We start from the raw sequence: 22459 nt of genomic DNA, 5'->3' as shown, positions 1-22459 counted from the left end.
CTGACCTTCATTTTAGCAGCGATTATTCTGACATACAATAATTGTAGAAAGTAACATAAGCAAAATAATTTAAGTCAACGTGATGACGAAGATAGGCTAGGCTACTCCGCAAGGCTAAATGGCATGTATTCAGAGGTGGAGATTTCAGGCCCAAAGAGTACAAATCCAGACCAAGGTTTTGTTTCAACCAACCAGTTGAGTATAAGGGACACAGTCACTGAACTGGTTGGTTGAAGTAAAATCCTGGTTTGGATTTGTACTCTCTGGACCTGAAATCCCCACCTCTGTACATATCTCTGGTTAACCTCGCATTATGTCTTCTTTTAAGAAATACTTGCATTACAGTCCCTCTATGGTTATATTTCAGTAATTACAGACGACTGCATTTTCATTCACTGTTAATGTGAATGAAATATCTTGGACCCTGATACACTATACCAGTCTTCCTTTCACCATATTGCCAAGTAATCGAGAAGGAAAATCTTAATCAATGCTTTTTTTGGAATCGCGTTTAATCGTGGGAGCTCTGATTTACACCCACCATTTAGCGGGAATATATTAATAAGATCTGTTTCTCAGTGAGCCTGACGAAGGTTCCACGCTGTACCCATGCTGCCCCCAGAAAGACCCTGTAGTTAAATGGAGATCATGCCTAACATCCTACGAGACCAGATTCCAGGCAGTTAGTTTTGCACGTTGATGCTGCCCCGCTGCCCTCTCAGCACTGACGCTAAAGTGCACTCCCCTGCGGTAACTGGGGGGGGTGGGGGGAGAAGGGCGTGGCTGATGACCCCACGTGCAACATTTGCTCTTATTGAGCTCAGAACTGTATTACAGGAACTACAGCAACTGTCTTGTAAAATCACATTTTTCACATTAATATATTTATTTCTTGTAAATGTATTTTAAAATGTTAACATCTTTTTTTGTTAGATTACGTAGTAAAACTATTTATTTTGAAATCATACTGTTTTATATTAAAAGTAAAATAGACTTGCGTCTGGATGTCCTCCTCCTTTGCCCGTCGCTTGTGTCTGAGATTGGGGAGCCGTTTGGAGCGACTGTCTGACTGACGCCTGCTGCAGAGCAGAGTGGAATCTGCTGAAGGCATGACTGCATGACCCCCCCGGATCACGCCAGTGCATGTCCCATGGTCCTGCAATCTGTGACATTTACAATTTCAGCTCACAGGCCTGTGATGGCGCCACTCATTTGTTATAACATTGAGAAAGTTTTGTAGACTTTTTAAACCATCTTCATAACATCATATAGATTTAAGTACTGCACCATCCATCCATCGATATTCTACTTACCCAGAAGAGGGTCATGGAGATTCACAGATTGGAGACACCTTAAACAAAGTACCCACACAAAACGCAAGATTTTTGGCATTTTTAGTTTTTTTAATGCAGTAAAAGACGGAGATGTTTATAAAATTGCGGGGACCACAAAGATGTTCCCCACACTGCATTGTGGAGAACATTTGGTTCTTAGAATGTAATATATATACATTCCTACACACAGTAAGAGTCAATCTCTCAGTCCTAGGGGGTGTGAAGTCTGTCTTCAATCAGTCTCTTCATTGCTACCCACACACCACGAGTGCAAGGCAGTCCAGTATGGGAGCAGTGACCAGAGGTGTTTATCGCACATTGCTGTCGGGTTTAAGACATACGATTATGATTCTGTATGGGGACGATGATGAGGCGCAAATGCTGCTTTATGTTCTATTTGCATAAGTGCTCTCACAGTTGAGAGTAAAGTTTGGGGTCTGATTTCAGGAAATTAAAGGCTGTGCTCAGAGGTCTAACCCGTAAAACAGTGTAGAAGCCCCTTAGCTTTTTTCTTACTGTAGTCATCCACCTTTGCGGTGGGGGGGGCAGTTGGTGATAGTTGGAATTGTCACTCCTGGGGGGGGGGGTGCTGTTTTTGAGGCTCCTTTGTAGTGGAGGCCCCTGGGTATGCCTGGGTAAGCCCGTGCACTAAAGCCCCCCCTGCATATGTTAAATTGTTACCGGATGTTTAAACACTCATGTGTCATGACGCCGACTGTGACTGTGGGGGACTTCTACATGCTTAACTATGCTACTGGTGTTAATGGTGTTAATGGTGCTCCTCTAACACTTTCACCGCATGTTTTTCTGCCCCCGATCGCTGACACAGTTTCGAAATCATCTCGCTTTCATGGGCCAGTGAGCGAACGTCTCCAAAAAACCGTGGTGCCGCTCTGGCAGGGTCCACCTGGCACTAGCGTTTAATGGTTTGGCTGCATGGGCGGAGCCACGAGAGAAGGTTATAGCAACCAGCCTTATTATCAAGTTTAAAGACAAACATTCCTGTTTTATTTGCTTCAAATGAAGGAACAACTTGTTTTAGCAGCTTAAAAATGTTACTTCAACTCTCAGGGCTACATATAAACTAGTAATAGGAAACACCACAACAATTCGCAATAAAGATTAGTCCCAAACGGATCAGCACTCTTTGAAGGGTTTGATGAAAAGCACCATGGTTTTGTACTGTGGTTTCATGGGCCTCACTGGAGAACCTGTCCGCTGATGATGTCCTGACTGAAGCGGACGAGCACAAGCACTTGTTGCCTAACCTCTAGGTACCTACAGAGGCTTCATAGTCACAGTGCACAGCCAAAAGCATGCAGACACCAACTATTATTCAGTGTAGTGGTATGCAGGGTGTCCCTTGTGAGCTACCAGCAGGGGTGCCGGGAGCCAAATGAGAATATCCTGTAATACATTTTAGAAATAGGATCAATTACGTTAATTTGTTTTTTTAAAATTTTGCTCATATTTAGCCAGCTATTTCCACTTAGTCTCGGATGGTGAATTCCACACTGTCACAACGTACACAGTCTAAGACGGCGAAATAGGATGGTTAAGTCAGTGCCAGTACAGAACAGCTACATGACGTCCGATGCCCCTGATAGCCATGCTGCAGAGTGGACATGAAAGGTGAATTAATCCTTTCATCATCAATGTGACACACACACACACACACCCAAGTGGCAGCTTTTACCATCCCGGTGTTATTTTCCTCGTAGAAGTAGCTTGCACTGTAAATAACACTGGAGACCCCTGAATTACAGCAATTGGCTGTTTAAGCCACAGTGAATGCTGTGGCGGCTAAAACTAAGAAACGGTCATGTGATCCCCAGCAGCGGACACTGGCGGCGGAATGGATGCAAGAGCTGCTAGAGCAGTGCAGTGTTCCCCAACCCGGTCCTACAGCCGGTCCATGTTTTTCCTCCTTCCTAGCTCCCTGTCACACAGTCCACATTTTTGCTCCATCAAAGGTCACCACTGGGAGCTGGGAGGGAGCAAAAACGGGGACCGTCTGTGGATCCCAGAAGACCAGGTTGGGAAACACTGATCCAATATTATAGCAACAAATGGTGACCAACTTCATACTGTAACACTTTAGGATATGACTACTGTAGTAGTACATGCTTACTTATTGCATTAATTCATCAGTAACTAAGTGTTTATGTAGTGATCCCATGTTCATTCATCATTAATCAATCATGACAGTTATGATATTTCATTGGGAAACCCACAATTTGTTCTTAATAGTTAACTATTAACTGATATAGTGCCCAAATGAAATACATGAACTGCCATGATTGATTAATGATGAACAAGTATGGGATCGGTACATAACAAACACTTAGTTACTGGTTAATTAATGCATTAAGTAAGCATGTATTTATAATATTACTACAATTGATTTTGGGATTAGATGTTGGTCAAGCAAGTGTCTGTATACTTTTGACCACACAGTGTATGGACCACACAGCTTGTGGTGGTGATGGAGGGAGGGTTTGACAGTGGTTCTCAGTTGAAACACTATGGGGGAATTTCAGACTGGAATTATTATTGTGCCTAAAGGTAAATATGTGTTTGTGAGAGCATTTGCAAGTGTGAAAAAACACAGATTCATATTCAGATATTCCTGTATTCTCATGAAACAGTTATCGGGTTTGCGCAAAATATCATGTCCTCACAAGAGGCAAAGAAGACTGTCATGATCCCAAATAGATCTTGACAAGTCGGCTCAGTGGACTGCGTTAAATTTAGTCCAGATTCGAGAATTCAAGCCCAAAAAAGGGAAACATTTAGCAGCCATTTCAGAAGAAAGGAAAAAAGACATTTATTTACAGGAATGGGGATTGGAATATGCTTCCTGATGTTGTAGTTGGGAACGGTTATTGTTATTGTCAGTTATAACAATTATGATGTCCACAGAAGAAAACATTTTACGAAGGATTTTGCTATTATGATAAGAAACATAATTTCTCCACTGTTAGTTAGCAAAGGCTGAAAAAAAAGCAGAAAACTTAGTATCTATATGATGGTTGTCTTGTGTGAAGCTCTTTATTTTCTAATACTTGAAGTTTGAATTCCACTTCAGTCAAAAAAAGTTTGGTCATAACTGATATAGCATTGGGATGGGAAAATAAACAGTGAATTAGCACCAGCGGCTCGGCTTAGCTGCAGCTCAGTCATGGCTCACTTGGGCAGATGCTGAAGCGTAGGGGTTGGACTTAGAAGACGGACAGTGCTGAGTACAGACAGGGTGCTGTCATTCTGATGTTTGTTTGGCTGCTGGATCGTTGGTGCCTCGATCTCATGGATGAGTTGAGTAATCGCGTGCCAATTAGCCATCGGCCTTGAATCTACAGGTAACCGAATTAATGAACCACAGCTGGCCTCAGTGCCGGTCGAAACCCATGTGGTGACCCCCCCTCTAGGAAAGCTTCACTGCTGGAAACATTCGCCCTTCCCCCCTGCCAAACTTCACTGCCAGCAGTACCACCACAGAGGGCACGACAAGCAAGCAGACTGTGCGAGACAAAGTAAAACAGCAAAATTAAAAAAATTCTGTCATTTTAGTTCTTCTTGTTTCTGAGAAGAGACCAATGACGTGAAGTCAGGCTTTCTCATCATATGTTACGGTTCGTGAACTAATATTCCTCAGTCCTCAAGGAATCCAACAAATTTCGTTAAATTTGCCAAGCTCACTAGGTCCACTGAGATTCCATCAAAATTTCCTGTGGACTGAGTTTTGGAAATTTTCTCTTCAGTTGACTGGTCAAGTCGGTGCCCCCCTCGGAAGATGGCAATGTCTCTTAATGGGCATGTCACTTAATGGGTTGACCGGCAAATTGGCTTCCTCTGGGTTTTAGGAGGTCAACTATGTGGGGTCAACAGGAGAAGGCTGGAGGAGATTTGTGGAGGCAGAGAAGCGTTCTCATACCCTGGTACTTTTCAATGAAACATTTTGCCTTTGTGTCATCAGACTGGCCTGGGCCCCGTTCAGTGGCTTTAAACCCTGCTCCCCAGGTCCTTCATGATAGTCCTCAGGCCCACAAACTGCCCCAAGATGTTTACTCAACTGGACAATGCCTCTCTACTGATGGCAGTCGAAAGAACCGAAGTAACTTGTGTAAATGGTAATTTGGGTTAGTCTTTCCAAGGGGCTACAGTAATCTGTAATTTGTCTGACATAATAACACTTTGTCGTGGCTTGTGCTATACGCTGAGGAGCAGAGTGCTTTCAGAATCTCTGGCCCTTTCTCTGCCATGGCTGTATCTACATTGTGCTGCCTTGTTTTCCACATCAGGCAGATGTGCAACAGCTTTCATGTTTATAGCTCGAATTATTCAGGTCGGCTGGCTGTTGCAGTTTGGTGTTCATAATTAGTTTGTTGTTGTTTTTTTTTTAATGAAAACTGTACGCAGTGTTACAGGATGTGAGTCACTTAGAATAAGAATGCACAGAAACACATTTGCGGGTGTTAAAAAGTTGGGTTTCGAGAGATCACATGTGGTTGAGGTGAAAACAGGTCATCACGCCAGATTGTTAACAGCCTTGCAGAGTGACATTCGTCAGAGCACGCCGCTTAGCGATTTACATCTTGCCTTTGTCCACTGTTGTTTTCCGCATTCGTTTGACTGCTTTTTTCCCGATAACAGAGGGGAAAGTGTCTTCCCCAAGCTGGGCAGAGCCGGCTGTCAGCATTGTCTTTGCAAACAATGGCATTCATTCCAGGAGAAAAGGAGCTGCTCGAACGATGAGGCAGCATTCCGAAACACGTGTTTTCTTTCAGACTCGGTCTCAACCACCTGCTGTTGTTCGCTGATTGGAATTATATGCCGTAACTGAATTGTTTCAGAATTCCGCCGTTTCTTTGACATGTTTGCACCTGTTTCGTTTTACTTAAAGAGTAAAACAGTGGAAACTTTGAATAAACTTTGCCGGTTTATGTGTTGCGACGTCTCCGTTTGCAATGTGATGTTGTAAGAGCTTTAGTGACTGCCCGTATCAATAGCAGAATGTAGGAAACAGCACTTGGTGATCTTGGAACAAATTCTGAGCTCTTGTTTTGTCAGACTCTTGTGCCGTTTGATCAACTGATTTGATTTTGAAACATGTGTTTGTCATTTTGAAAATCTTACAGCATTTCGTGATCGAATTGTGTGTTTTGAGAATTTTTTTTTTTGATGTTTGTGTTAAGTTACGAAAACGGGAACATTGTTTTTGGACACTGTTTCTGATTTTGAGACACGTGTTGATTATTTTGTTTGTTTTAGGGCACTTTTTGAACAAAAGATGCAGGATTTTGACAGCTGCGTAAGGAGTTAAAGAAAAAGCATGTTCATAATTACGACACAATGACATGTCTGTGGGCGCATTTGAAAAGGCTGAAATCAAGATGAAAACTCTGAAGCATCAGCTTGAAAACAGTTTCCTTCAATAAACAAGGAACACCTTTTTTTTTAATAAATTTCATTACTTCAAAGCAGAATGGCCGACGACACAGCCAAGGGCTTCATTAAGCCACGATCCACTTTTAATTGATGCGTTTAAAGGGGCAGTAAAAACAGCTACGCCCACTGTTCCCAGGCCTAACACTTCAGTGTCGGGAGGTTAAACGTGGGAGATGCTCCTTAAATAAGCTGCTCCTGTAGCTCAGTTTACATCTTGGCACAGAAGACATAAATAACCTAGATTTTCCATCCAGTTTCTCAGTATCAAAGACTCAGTTTTCCCACCACTGCAAAGCTCCACTGACATCTTTACATGTGACCAAGTCTCACCTCTCTGTCATTCTTTATCGTTACTCACATGAGCATGGAAGGCCTGGAGCATGATGTCTCCATTAGTGACCGTCGCCTCTTTAAACCGCAATGACAACAGTTTCCAGGAAACTCGCATCACGGATCAGCACGTGTGCGCAGACACCGGTGAGAGTTCCCTCTCCGTAGTTGAGGTGACCTCATATCTGCTAGAAGGAATTCCCTCATTCCCAAACCCAGCTGGGAACCACTACCTAGACTTCATTCAAGAGCATGAGAGACTTCCAGAATCACCATGTGAATACCTACGGGGAGAAGCATCCGTCCATCCGTCCATCCGTCCATTTTCCAAACCGCTTACCCTACTGGGTCGCGGCGGGGTCCGGAGTCTGGGCACGAGGAAGCAATGGGCAAGAGGCAGGGAACAACCCAGGATGGGGGGCCAGCCCATCGCAGGGCACACTCACACACCAGTCACTCACGCATGCACACCTACGGGCAATTTAGCAAGTCCAATCAGCCTCAGCATGTCTTTGGACTGTGGAGGGAAACCAGAGTACCCGGAGGAAACCCCACGACGACATGGGGAGAACATGCAAACTCCACACACATGTGACCCAGGCGGAGACTCGAACCTGGGTCCCAGAGGTGTGAGGCAACAGTGCTAACCACTGCATCACCATGCCGCCCCCGGGGAGAAGCATAATTGACTAAAATTAGTTCTTAAGGTCATAATTCCCAAAGGGGAAAACCACAATTAATGAAATTATATGTAGGAAAATGAATTCTTCAGACTCTGGGAAGAGTGCTCCCTCCATCCTATTGGCTGTCCCACATGAAGTTCAGTGACTGAACACCAATCTTATGCCATTTACATTCACCTATTTGGTGGGTGCTGTCTGATGCGGATTACCCTTTAAGGGCACACAAAAGCTTTGTTGGTAGGTTGGCAAACTGACACTTTCCACGTGACAGGATAGACTTCAAACACGGAATGCCGTCACTTTTTCCGAAATCATAAAAAGAGGGATAAGACGTGACAGCGAGACCTCATGTGTGTATGTAGACTGACATGGAGACTGCAGATGTGTGCATGCATGTCTGTGTCAGGGGGTCTGTGTTCGCGTGCGCTGCAGAGAAAGACCTCGTAGTAGTGAATTCCTGGGGAAGAGAGCGATAGAGAGCTCAGTTCAGGCTTGTCGCATTCCAGATCCGATCAGACGGAAGCGATGTTTTTTTGTGCATCTTCGGGGATTTCCAAGAGGTTGAAGAGGAAGCTGGATGTGCAGAATCGCGCAGCTGCCTTAAACCAGCAGCCGTGGGGTCACAAGATGCCCCCTCAAATTTCTTCCCCATGTGCCTCCGTGTGGCGTAGAAGCAGCCCTGTGCTGTAGCGTGCACACTTTCTCCTGACGAGATCTGGAAGGCATTCTCCGTCTCCGTCTGCTGTTGCGTAAGCTGCGCTTTGCCCATAATGACGCTCTCACACATGCTCTTCTCATTATTCCTCTGGGATGAACCTAGTGAACCACTAGTAAATATTAAAGGTATTTACTGGTGCAATTAAGGAATGTCATCTGACCAAAGGTAACTGGTTCCTTCTTGCACCCGCTCTGTTCCACACCTCCGCATCATATTATATAATAACATATAATCTCACGCAGAGGATCTGGGGCATAATCAGAGAGCCAGAGGCTGCAACTAGTGCAGGGGGGGGGGGAGTGGAGAGAGAGAGAAAGAGAGAGAGAGAGAGAGAGAGAGAGAGAGAGAGAGAGAGAGAGAGATGACCCACAACCACTGATATTTAACCCACTCATATGACCTGATGCTCCTTCTGAACTTGACATCATCAATGTGGCTTTTGACCCAGCACCAGCATGGTCCAAATTTCCACTTTAATAAATGGGCCACCCCCCCCCCAATCAACAACATTTACCATCAATATTTCCCACACCCCACCTGATCAACAACTACAGTACATAGAAAAAGTAAGGAGGCTTCTTACCAGGTTAATGTGCTTCTGGTCAGATGACTGGTAGGTGGTGAAAAGTGGTGGACACCTGGAAGCCCAGGACACTGCAAAGACCTGAGGACATCAGGAAGGTGGTATGATGGGCAACTGCAAGGAGCTGAGCATAACTGCAGGGCACTCCAGTCAGAAACTGCAAGGACCTGCATGGAAGCTATAATCCAAGTGAAAATGGTAGATTACCTGGATTCAAATAACATTCTGAGAGATAGCCAACATGGATTTAGGAGAGGTAGATCCTGTTTAACTAATCTACTTGAGTTCTTTGAGGAAGCTACAAGAGAAATTGATCACAAAAAGGCCTATGATGTGATCTACTTAGATTTCAAGAAGGCCTTTGATGTCCCCCACAAATGGCTCTTGCTTAAGATCAAAGCTGCAGGGATTTTAGGAACTGTTGCAGTTCCTAAACTGTTGGATCGAAAATTGGTTAACAGACAGGAAGCAGTGAGTAGTTATTAGAGGCACAATGTCACAGTGGCCCTGCGTTCATAGTGGGGTACTGGAGGGTTCAATTTTAGGACCATAATTGTTCCGAATTTACATTAATGATACTGACACCTATACATACAGTAAACTGGTTAAATTTGCAGACGACACCAAGGTGGATGGTGTAGCAGATACTGATCTAGCAGCACAGAGGCTACGACGGGATCTTGATTTAATTAGCGACTGGGTTGATACCTGGCAGATGAAATTTAACATAGATAAATGCAAGGTAATCCATGCAGGGAGCAGAAATGTAAAGTACTTATATTTTATGGGTTCCACTGACATAAAGGTAGCTGATTATGAGAAGGACCTCAGTGTGTATGTCGATGCTTCCATGTCCCTCTGCTTAACAATAAAACCCCTTATTAAAATAAGTATGGTAGTGTCTCATTTTTTCCAGTTCTGCCACATTGCTGATGCCAACTCCCTGCCTGAAAGGCAGCGCAGGGCTATTCACACATGCTCTTCCTTTTCGTGTTCCTGTAACATGGCCTCATTCTGGATGCCAATCACCATTTCCCCATGCAGCGGAGCCAAGTACCACAACAAACGAAGGGAAACCGACTCGACCCTCGACTGAGCTTCAGAAACAAGGATAAAAACGAGGGTGGCATCAGTGTCCCTGCGTGGGTTGGCACAACGGCGATCTTCCTCTTGGCCCGGAGAATGTGGAGGAGCGGGTAGTATTTATGCCGTTGAAGTTCCTGCTTATGAATCACTGGAATGATGTAGGAGAGGCTGGGAACGAAAAAGAAAAATAAAGCAAGATTAGGGGTCAGAAACCATAGGAAACCTCCACAGAACCTTCTGTGACCATCCAGAGAACATCCAGTGAAGCCCGGGAGAACATCCACAGAATGTTCTGTGATCATTCAGAGAACATCCAGTGAATCCCGGGAGAACGCCCAGAGAACCTGCCAGTGGAGTAAAAGCTGAAGACACCGAGCCGAGCACCTCCCACAATCCCTGGATCTCCCATGGAGACCCTGTACAGCTGTCGCAATCCAGATGGATAAGATGCTGCTCCACCAAGAGCAGGCACACCTCCCTCACATACTGCTGATTCTCTCAACTGCACACTGCCACTAACCTTCTATTTTTCACCCTCTAAACTGTGGCGCCTTTCCCGACCAGCGTTGACACACTATCTAATGGATTTGTTTAGAAGCCTCTACCCAGTCATCTGAAGCATCATAGTTACTGAGTAACTGGTTAAGGCTTGCCGAGTCCCCCCCCCCCAAGGTGCGCTGAATAAACCATTATGTACCTGAACAGCACCCTCCAGGCGGGCACCTCTTGTAGTTTCCTTGTCAGGCCCGGCTGATCGGAAATGCGTGCTTATCTGATACCAAGGTCACCAACACGACTCAGCCGAGCTACAGATAGGGACGATTACAGATGGTTACAAGTGACAGGGTCGGCTGTGGCGTCTCTTTCGGCAGCAGACGAGGGTGCCATGTCCTGCGATACCGGCAATCTGCCACAGACATCAGATCCCAGGCTACCTGAAGGTCAACGAAGTGTATTTACACCATGTCGCAGAGCTATCTCTACTGTTTACAAAGAGGAAGTGAAACGTGTAGACACAAAAACACACACTGGGAATAACACGGGAACATGGGGCGATGAGGCGTACGGGGCCCTGCGAGGGGATCTCGTCGCCTATAAAGTTTCAGCCCATTTTTTTTTTTGAGAGAGGGGGGGAGGTCATCACAGACATAAGCAGTATTTCAGTTAAGCTCAGCTGCTGGTTACCATGCACCTGACGTAGAACATGTTGTATACAGAGACCCTTATTTACATAACGTCTTATTTATTTAGCACTTTTATCCAAAGTGATGTACATTTGCGAGAGAAAGCAGGGTCACACGGTCTCTGGAGCATCTGGAGGTCAGGGGCCCAATGGGGAAACTGACCCTGGGATGTGAACTGGCAACTTCCCGATCGGAGGCGTGGGGGCCCAACCTGCCGAGCCACACAATCAGGGAAACGTGGCTCCGCGTGGCGGAGGTGGGAACCAACCCTCTTCAAAATCCACGTGAGACGTTTGATGGGGAAACCGTTTCCCATGAAGTTCAGAGGCGGGGCGTGGGCGGTGAACTTGGCACATTCCATTTTAAAGGGGAGGGGGGGTGGGAAGGTGCATCGTGTCCTCACCGAAATCATAGGTTTATTGCGGGGGCAGGTCTCACGCGTTTCAGGTGCCACGTCCTCATTGTGGAGGGCATGCCCTCAGCAGAGAGCCTCCTGCCAGCTCGCCATCGTGGCATGAATGGATGGCACTGAAGACAGGCTTCCCCTTCCGTTTTTTTGAAGGTATGTGCTTTTTTTTCTCAATTCTGTGCTTGGACCGACACGTCTGTGAGTCATATAATTATATCCCGTTTCCCATGCCGCTCACCCAGACCTTTTGAAGCCCCGGCCAAAGCTCTGTCACGGCCATCAGCGTGCCCCAGGGGGTGGCGGGTTCCACGGGGAGGGCGGGCTCTTTTAGGAACATCTCATCTCGGGGGCCCCGCCTCATCCCGGGGGCCCCGCCTCACCCTCCAATCCGCTGCCTCAGATGTCATCAGGCGGCTCTGCCGATCCGGCGTCAGCTGTTTTGTGAATCCTCTGCAGAATCTGGATCTCCCAAAACACACAGAACAGCTGCGGTGAGGTGATGGTGCTCCGTGGCATCCACCCAGCAGGTGGCGTGGCAGTTAAGGACGTGCCCTGCTTGGTTTACTTGACCTGTAATCATTTCTGTGAAATATCTAGCTATATAAATGACTGAGAAAGTGTACGTTGCTCTTCTTAAAAATGTCAGCTGCGATATGTAAATATCTGGACAGCAAAAGGCAAACATAAGGAGAAGATTCCAGATGCTTCCTCTACACAACAAAATAAATGTTATTACAACTCAGCCCCCCCCTCCCAGTGCTGGCACTGATAACTGTAACCACAACAATAATATTTATAAGGCATTCTGACTGTAAATGACCATAGATGAAGTCCAGGCATCATCAATCATGTCCCCACCCAAGCAAGGACCCTTTTCTGACTCTCCTGCTCTCTTGAGTGCCACAGTGGGGCAATGGGCTTCCGGTTCCACGGTGTTCTCAGTTTCCCAACCATGCCGATGGGTAACCACATGTGAGCCGCAGAACCTGCAGCGTGAAGGGCTTTTCCAGCTGGTAATCGATCAGAACCACATGTCTTAAAGGGCTCTCTTCTGCCTTTTACAGTCCAATAAACATTTTTGCTGAACTTTTTAAGTAGATCTCTTGATCAAACCTGCTCAGGATATTAACAGTTTTGAGGGTACCATTTTTTTCAGCTCCAGAGCTGTGTGTGTGTGTGTTCGTGTGTGTGTTTGGGAATCTGTATATTACATTGTGGGGACATTTTTTGGTCCCCTCAAGGGGATACTCAGTTTAATTAAAATCTGTGTCAAAAAAATTTAAATACCAAAAGTTCTGTATTTAAGGTTTGCTTAAGGTTTGTCATCGTTCAGATTAGGGTTTTTCCCATAGAAATGAACAGAGTGTCCACACAAAGATGTACATACCTAATGTGAGTGTGCGTGTATGCATGTGTGCACGTGTGTGCGTGTGTGTGCATGTACGTGCCCCTGCTTGTGTTCCTTAAGCCTCAATTACCCGAGTGCACAGCTGCAGAGATGGCAGTGATTGGGTTCCCCGTGTCGGTGCTGACCGCGACAGCTGCGTCGTCCTGTGAGGCCGGAGACTCTGCCTGGCGTCGCCCCGCCAGCGAGGACGGCCACATGGTCCCGTCTCTGCCTCCTGCCGGCCAGGAGCTGCCACTTCCTGTGTACAGTGCAGTCTGTGTAGCCAGACTGGACTCTTGTAGGAAGGAGTTACAATGAAAGATAGATTGGAGAAGCAGACACAGCATGCAGACAACAGGGTCGCCCTCACCCCCTTTTAATGTCAAACTCAAAAAATTAAATCCTCCCATCTTCCCTTGCTCACAAACCCTCCCGCCCATTCAACTGCAGTTTTTCATTAAAATTTCATCATCGTATTTGAAACTTAGCCAGAGACCACAGACGTGGAATTAACTCCCCAAGCATTTTATAGCTGCTTTATAGTATAGTTTTGTAACAAGCTGTTAACTGAAGATCAGAATCAAACATTTAAAAAAATGTAAAAAAAAAAAAAAAAAAGCTATAACTGTATTTAAACATTGTAAATACATGGAGTCATTAACTCAAATTAACATGTAATTAGTAAATAAATGCTGCATGAAAATTCTCCTATGCATTGAACTAAAAGCAATGCATCATGGGAGGAATGGTCCACTGTGATTGGTGGGGCTCCTCGGTTATGTCATCACCATGGAGTAGGTAGACCAACATGAATTCCCACAGAGTCTGTGCCTCTACACGGTGAAAGTTGGCATTATCCCAAACCATGACTTCAACCGTTTGAGGTTTTTAAACGATGTGTGTTCCATCTCACACAAATGTTTATAGGTACAGTTTATAGGCAGTACTGAAGGCACATTGCATGTAACTGACCTGGAATCAGTGAGTCGCGTTTGTTATTTATGGATGAAGATGTGGGGTGCACTTTAAAGGTTCTCCAGACATGCACATCGTAGTCGTCACACCTCAACCCGGACTCATCAGGACTTTGAGGAAACTGAAAGAGGAATCCATAGGATCCTACCAGTAGTCTACATCTGACCATGCCATCGTCTGACTTGGAGACACCTGTGAGTTTGTCTTTTGCACCCTATTTCCGGTACTGATATACTGATAACTGAAATAACTGTATCGCCCCTCAGGTTTGGCTGGACCACAGTACCTACTTGTGTAACACCAGCAACAATGCCAGTACAGTTCTTACAGGCCACGTCACTTCATTCTTCATGATTTCCTCCTGTCAGCATTGTCTTTGTCTTCTACCTCCGCCGCTCTCTTTGCTTGACCTGGAGTCACCCCCTACGTTAGCAGTGCACAGACATCAGTTTACAAGGCTATTAATTAGGTGCTGAAGAGCAGATGGGTGTGAAGCTGATTACCAATAATGAGTCATTACCCTCAGAAAATGTGTTCAGCTGGAAGCATTTCCAAAGATGCAGAAATGCACAAAAGCATAATAAACTTAGGGGAGAGTTGGTAATCTTTCCCTTTGAGTTTCTTTGTAGTCCAATGAGAATCTGTTCTGAAGAACATGCATACCTGAGGATTAGGTTGGTTTACCAACTCCAGTGTCCTGAGGATATGGAGCCCCATTTTCAGGCAGGAAAATAATCAAATCCCTCTGCTCTGTGTGACAGTGCTGACCTCCTTAATTCCTGTGGAGTGTTCTGCTTACTGTGGTTCCAGGCTGAAATCTCGGGGGGTCTGTTGGCTGGTTTTCTATTGAGAAGGTGGATGCGATACAGTGATGTTGGGGGCTGTACAGGATTTAGTTGGATATGTAAGAGTGCAGTGGTCAGCACTCTTGCCTCACACCAGGGTTCGAGGCTCCGCCATAGCTCCATAAGTGTGGAGTTCTCCCTGTGTCATTGTGGGGCTTCCTCTAGGTTCTCCGATTTCCCCCAAGTCCAAAAACAGGCTGTGGTTAATTGGAGTTACCAATTTCCCCATCTTGGGTTATTCCCTGCCATGTGCCCCTAGCATCTGAGATAAGCTCCAGCCCCCCCCCCCTTGGCCCTACATAGAACAAGTGGTTACAGAAAATGGGTGGATGTATATAAAGGGTGGTGACTGACACAGGACACCACAAGTTTCAAAACTGGACTCAGGCCTACAATCCTGATGATTTGAGGGTCACCATGGCTGCCTGGAGCCACATGTCCTGCAGCATGGTTACCTCATGATCCTGCTTTCCATTACAGGTGTTTACTAAATGCCCCAGTACATTCCACAGCAGAATTACACAACCTGAGAAGCGGAAAATAATGGCAGAGGCTGAACTTCTCTGCTGTTGAATTTTGCCCCAGTGATTTTTCTTTGGTATTCACGCACCGCGACGAGCGGGCAGACCTGCTCCAGGCCATTTCTGCTTCTTGTGTGTAAACACCCGCAGTATGGGCATCGCGATAAGATCGATACGCTGATACCCGCAGGGGCGACACACGCATACGGGCCAACTCGCACACGTGGTGTATTTCTGCTCCCTCCAGTCCCCCAGATTCAGCTACGACCCAGGCCGGCCCGAGATGAACACACGTGGCTTGTCGCGAATGTCACGCATAGCACCTAGGAACACGGCAACTGCCCAGGCTAAAGGTTGTTCTATTATCAGCAATCTGGCATAACATAGGGAAAGGAGTGGAAATGCAGGAGTGTTCGTTCCTCTGGTGCTTCCAGGTCAGGTGACATGCTGAGGGCTGCAAGCTTCCAATTATAGCTCCTCTGAAGGTTGGGAGGTGCTTATTGGAGGGAAGCTAATATGGTGACAACTTGGATGGAAAGTGAGGTAGAAATCCAGGGAACGTATTGCTGGACTGAGCTACAGTGGCCTTCCTGACCTAGAGAAACGCGGTTACAGCACCTCTGTTCCTCTCTCTCTTTCTCTATGATGTGATATCATCCCTTCCTTCGTGAAATATGTCAGCTGCAAATGTGTGCGAGTAGCATGTCCATAAAGACCTGCATCTCATGCATGCATCACTGTTGGCTGCTGTTGTCGACGGTAAAGTTCCCAAAGCCCCATATATCAGCACGGCTTGGTCTCCAGATGTATGTAGAGAATCTTGATCTTGTGATCCTGTTCTCAAGATCTCAGATCAACATGATCTTCTCTAGGGTCATGGTGGTGATGCTTGAAGTTGGTCTGGGTCCAATTTCAGCCTCTTCTCTTTGCTTCTCAGGAAAGGGGTTAATCACCAGCACTAATCTGCAATGCCACCCCAAAATTCTGCACTATAAGAGACTATTATTCCATTTAAGGGGGGGGGGGTTGATTTTATCCAACGCTATTGATCTTGTTTTGTGGTGGTTCACATAATTACTTGACATGAAGAATCTTCAACAATGTGAATATTTACCATTAACCTCAGTAAAAACTGAGCGCAAAGTAGAGATTCATGGGTAATATAGGTGACATTCATGATATTCACTCACTCCATAACAGGAAGTCTCTCTTTGCCCTTCACTCAGCATTTGTGGGCATGTGCTTACGCATCCGTAATCTCCGTACTAATAATGTACTGCCTGCGCCAGTCTGACCCTCAGCTACACATGAAATGGACACGCCGTCCTCCTGTCGCCCCAATGCCGAGTCACAGTACTTTTCCAGAACCTTCCACTGCCAAAGCATAAACAATCATCCAATGACTCAGAGTCACGTGAATCCCGTCATCGTTGCTTCTGACCGGGGGCGATGGCCTTTCTGTCCACATTTGGCAGGTGCTCTCACAATACTACAGAGGGGAGGGGGGGGGGCATTATGAAGAAGGTAAAAAGATGGGAGTGACCAGGGGTGACGCACAGGCTTGTGTTGACATGGCAACAGTATCCCAAATGAACTCGACGGCATGCACCTGTGGGGGTCAATGACAGCCATGTCTCCTTCTTCTCGTGTTGCAGAAAATTAAGTGCTAGACTGGATTCTCTAAATCGATGACAGGAATTCCATGACACATGAGAAATCTGTCAGAATGACACGTGTCGTATGTGGTACCGTGTTTACATCCGCGTTGTGCTAGTCCCGTGTCTAGAAAGATAACATTTACCCAAATAGATCCGGTCAGGAGCTGGAGTATGAGGGATTACTTAAAGTTGTTTGCAGTTAACTTCCATTCAGAACTGGAACTATCACACAGCTGCTGCACGTGTCACGGAACAGAGATTTATTCGAGCTTCAGTGATTTTGCAGAGTGCGCCAAAGACCTCGCGGAGAGGGAATACAGTGTCTCTTCCTCAGGCTGTTATTGGCAAACAGTGTCTCCCAGCTGGGGCACATTGGTCAGCAGGCGTTATATGGTGACATCTTGCGCAGTGAGGGCCAGCGTCTCCACCACAGAGAGAGGGAGGAAAAGGGAAACGTCACAGAGATTCATCAAGGGCCTTTTGAAAGGTCAGGGAGCAGAGCACCAATATGTGGAAGTAGCTGTCGTTCTGAGGGATTCTCTTTTACGCAGGATGCCAGATCAGTTCATGCAGTGCTGTGACGTTTACTGGCTGGCCTAACCACTCCTGCTTTGGATTTCAGAGGGCTTGGGGCTGACGCAGGTTCTGTCCAACACAAACTCATATTTCGGGGGGGGGGGCAAGACAGAGTTTATCCTGGTCAAGAAGAGGCAGACTGGTCAGAATGCCAGAGGAGATGCCCCCATTCAGCAAGGGGGCAGTCTTACCAACTGTGCCACTATCGGCTTTCAGAGGGACCTCCACCCCAGCCCAGTACCTCATAGCACTCTCATTATTTCTGGTTTTCCAGATGCTCATGGCTCCATCATCATTCTATCCCAAGCAAGAAATCTACATAATCTATACAGCAATGCAGGATAAATGTTGTCCTCCTTGCTGCTTTCCCTATTGCCCTGATATCTTGGAATACCAGTTCTCCATTCTCTGACCCCCTCCATGTTTTCTCTTTCTCCATCCCCCTGCTGAATTCTGCTTGCCGTGTTCCATGGCTGCAGTCGAATGCCGGGAGGACAACCTTCACACCACGGAGAAGGGGTGTGCAGATGATGAGAATGACCTACTGAATCTGTTATGACGAGTGCCAGGAAGAAGGTACCTGGGATGTGAGAGAAATTACGTGATCAAACACAGATAGGATGGAGGCTTCCATGCATTAAAACCACTTTACACTTTCTCTACTGCAATGGTGCTTTTCTGTTTTTTAAGCTTTTTCTGTGGAAAAACGTATATTTCTTTCAGATACTGTAAGCCGACGTTTATCAAAGAAAGACAAAACAGCGCGTACACAGAATCCTGTTGTAAGCGCAGTGTGAAAAACACGGTTTTGGGTGACACAGCGAATGTAGCCGCCGGTTTGAAGACAGTCTTTCCTTTAGAGGAGAATGTACTTGGTGTTGATAGCAGTGTTTAAAACGGGAGATGTTTTTCACAATGACTGTGTGGTTTTTGAGAAACACATTGTGGCATTTCAGAGCACGATATGTGACTATGAGCTGCTGTATGCAAACTGTAACGATGGCAAAATTTCCAGAGACGGCGTGTGGCTCAGCAGGTTTGGACTCTGTGTCTGTGATCGGAAGGTCACCGGTCCGTATCCTGGGGACGGCAGACTAATGCCACCATCGGGCCCTTGACTAGTTGTTCCAGGGGAGTTATACACTGTCTGACCCTGAGCTGTGACCCCCCCCCAAGCTTGATGTCACCTACATGTCTGTGTGTCAGAGTAAGATCGTATATGTGAAGAGAAAATTTCCCTACAGGGATCAATATAATGCAGTATCAGTATTCTATTCTAGATCACTGTAAGATGGTGTTTAAGAAGCCAGCCAGGGAATAAAATGAGCTTTATCTCTGCAGCAGCATCCAGGACACTTAGTGACCAATAGCAAACAACAGATGTGCGTTACCTGGGAGACGGGAGAACGATGGAGGCTCTCCCCTTTATTACAGGAGTCTTATTTACTTATAAGACCAACATTGCACACAAAGTGTACAAAGCCATGAATTAACAGATGGGCTCTGGAGAGCAGCAAAAGGGCAGCTGAGGAGGGTGGATTTTGGGAGGAGGAACATTCACGTGGAGACAGAATGGAAGGAACCCGGGCTGATGGAGCCCTGGTAACTCTCAGCACCCTTAATGTGCATGAAAGCCTGGTCACAGCCTGCTCTCCTGGGCTAAACTGCTGGACACTAGTGATGAGGGGGAAGGTGTCGGTGATAAAGAAGCCAACAGTAAAAGCAGGTCTCATTCCAATGATGTGACCTTTCAACCGCAAGTCTCACAACTCAGCCTCTTCACAGCCTAAATCGCCGTCACTCACGTTTATTGCTATACAAATCGAGCGACAAATCATAACAACTCTGAATGTGTGTGTGTGGTCTTGTAATCCGGTGCTCTTCAACTGATCTTATCTGTCCATCATTCTTGCTAAACAAGCACATAAGTATGGTGCAGGAATACTTGCGTTCGCACTCCACGTGAGAGTGTAAATCTGAGGAGAACCTCCCATTCCATAGGCTCTCTCTGAAGTAGCGTGCAAGACAGGTGCACCCCCTACAGGTAACTATAGGCAATACAGGCTCACCCCAATTCCGTCCTGGCGGTTTGTATCCTGGGAACCGCTTCTGGGATTGGATCCATTCTGCTCCTGTTTGCATGTAATGCTTGTGGATTCATGATGTAGACATGATTCAAATGGATTCTGCATGGTCAGTGACAGAACTCAGTTGTGGTTTGCTGCTGGGGTGGTTTATTGAGAAGATCTGAACCCCTCTACGTAGGCGTTAATATTTAGATAAATGTTACACACTCATGTAATTGGATACCGTGTTAAGAGGACCTGTGGGGGGCTACGTCTGTCACCCTTCTACGCAAGTTGCGCCGCCTGAAGTCCCTGTGATCTAATGTTACCCATCACACCGAACCCGGCTTCATATCGCTATCACGCGCCCACCACAGACACTGAAACGTGGCCCCTGACAGCACAACAGCTGTCCATGTCCATCCCTTGAGCTTGGGGGCAAGGCTGGGTCCACCAATAGAAGGCGGGCATCTACTGGGATGCCTGTTCATTGGACCAATCAGCGTGGTTCACCCAGTCACCTTGGGGAAGTTGCTACCAATTACCACATGAACACATAACTGACACAAGGAATTATTACTGACATATGGTAATAACACAAAATGCAGGCATCCATCACCTACATATAATCACAGCACAAAATGCACTCTTTGAAGTAACACGTCTGTTCACCATCATGACCGCGGTGCTCCTCAATTCTTGCTAATATTATCATTTTCACTAGTTGCGTTTTTTTTTTTTAAATGTTGCTTTTGCAAAATGATTAACACAATCATAACATTCTGTTAATGTTTTCATAATGAAAACTCTTACGTTACACACCATCAGTGGTCACTTCATTGGCTACACCTACTCGAATCACACGGCCGCAGACGGATGCGTACAGCAGGCAGACAAGGTTAACAGGATCACTTATTAGCACAGCTATGATGCATGATGTATGTGTGATTGTTGGTGCCAGACGGGCCGGTTCCAGCAACTCAGAAACAGCCGGCATCTTGGGATTCTCACACTCTGCAGTGTCTAGAGTTTGCAGATAAAGGTTCGGTAAACAAAAAAAAAAAAAACATTTAGGGGCAGTTGCCAAAAAATACCTTATTCATGAGTGAGGTCAGAGGAGAATGGTCAGACTCGTTAAGGTTAATAGGACCAGCCACAAGTGCAAAAACAACAGCTCAGTGCAACGGCAGGGTGCAGAAAGACTCCCCTGAACGTTTATGGACCTTGGAAGTGGTTCTGGAAATGAAATTACATGCTCAGATGTTATATTTTGGTCTTTGCCTGTTTTCCCACATGGGGATACTTGGGGGGGGGGCAGGCCACTGCACCTTAGCCGTCCTTGGGTGTCATTCGGACGTGATTGAGTGGCACGCAGGTTTTCTCGGCCGGCTCAGTGACAGCTGCTCCTGGGGATGACTGGGGATTTGGGAGCTGGTTACACAGCAGTCCTGCTGCTCAGCTACCTGCTGGAGCGGAGTGACGAAGCTCACGTCTCCCCGGACATTCGTACCAAGCGTGTCCCTCTCCTGGGGTCATGCCGAACTGCACCACTCTCCTTCTCCCTCTTTGGTGCCAGCACCAAGCAGAGATAGCTTCGGATATCAGGGCAGTCGTGCTTGCGAATTCATTCAATGATTAACAAGGGGACACATTTGATTTTATCAGTTAAAATCAAGGGCATATATATCGGTCACAAGGGCTCTGACCCCAGCTGAAAGCTGATTGGCCCCCAGAGTGCCAACCCCCCTGTCACTCACTGATTCAAAACATATCATTGGCTAATGATAAGGTCAGCTCCTCTATATGAAAAAATATATACCTTTAAAAAAAAAAAAAACAAGTTAAATCTGGAGAAGTTAACCTGCTTAAAGCTGAGATTTCAAAGTACTACTAGCTAAATAAGTGGCAGCAGGTTTTACTAATCACCAGGCGGAAACAGTATGAGGAAAAACTATTTTACGAACCACATTTCATTCACATCCATCACAAGTACATGTAATGAAACTGAGGCTGAAATGAGAATTTTTGAGAGTGAGAATCAGGCAGGAAATTGGATGCCATGTTGGCATAAGTTATTCGTAGAGACCATGAATCTCAGAAAACACAGGTAGTGAGATAGTTTCTCTGATTGCCAGACCGGAACAGAACCCTGGTCCGGAAAATCAGGATGTGACTTCCTTGGTAACGGCATAAACAATCATTAAGGGCAAAATTTCTCACCCTTGGTAAAAATATTTTTCTACTGCGATGATCTTTCTTTTCCCATAGGAAGGAAACCAGTTAGTCCAGATCTGCCATCGGATAAATACTCACAGATATTAGAACAAAAATATCAGGCAAGGCGGCGGTCGTGAGAAGATTATTGTGTCCTACCAGCAGGTATTTGAAACTGGAATGCGGAAGGAGGTTCCGCATGATAACTGACTTTTTGAATGGACAGAGTCCAACGTTCTATATGTTTCTATAAACATAAAGCTTGAAATAGAACATTGGGAACCAAACAAGCTAAAGGTTAGTTCTGTGGACTGTGGTTTTAAAATATAAGCTTCTTATAGGATTAATGTAACAAACAATCAGTGGATGTTATAGTGATGTATCAGGACTCTGTATTATTAGCGTCCACGATCAACTATTAATATGGCGATAAAAGTGATGA

General features: G+C 45.9%; 1 long non-coding RNA gene across 3 annotated transcripts; it reads right to left on the bottom strand.

The window, feature by feature from the left end:
* Positions 1–7423: 7423 nt before the first annotated feature.
* LOC125748568 (uncharacterized) lies at positions 7424–15232 on the bottom strand. 3 transcript variants are annotated; one of them, XR_007399593.1, is made up of 6 exons: positions 14428–15232; positions 14135–14258; positions 13254–13457; positions 12014–12234; positions 9097–10350; positions 7424–8792 (listed from the first exon to the last, which is right to left on the bottom strand). It is a non-coding gene; the product is annotated as an uncharacterized LOC125748568 (long non-coding RNA). The 3 variants fall into 3 exon arrangements; XR_007399592.1 differs by having other exon boundaries at positions 14135–15232; XR_007399594.1 differs by having other exon boundaries at positions 13309–13457; positions 14135–15232.
* Positions 15233–22459: the final 7227 nt, after the last annotated feature.

The sequence above is a fragment of the Brienomyrus brachyistius genome, chromosome 9, assembly GCF_023856365.1.
Source record: "Brienomyrus brachyistius isolate T26 chromosome 9, BBRACH_0.4, whole genome shotgun sequence".
Lineage (NCBI taxonomy): Eukaryota > Metazoa > Chordata > Actinopteri > Osteoglossiformes > Mormyridae > Brienomyrus > Brienomyrus brachyistius.
The sequence above is the reverse complement of the archived record's forward strand: the minus strand, read 5'-3'. Positions and strand labels throughout refer to the sequence as shown.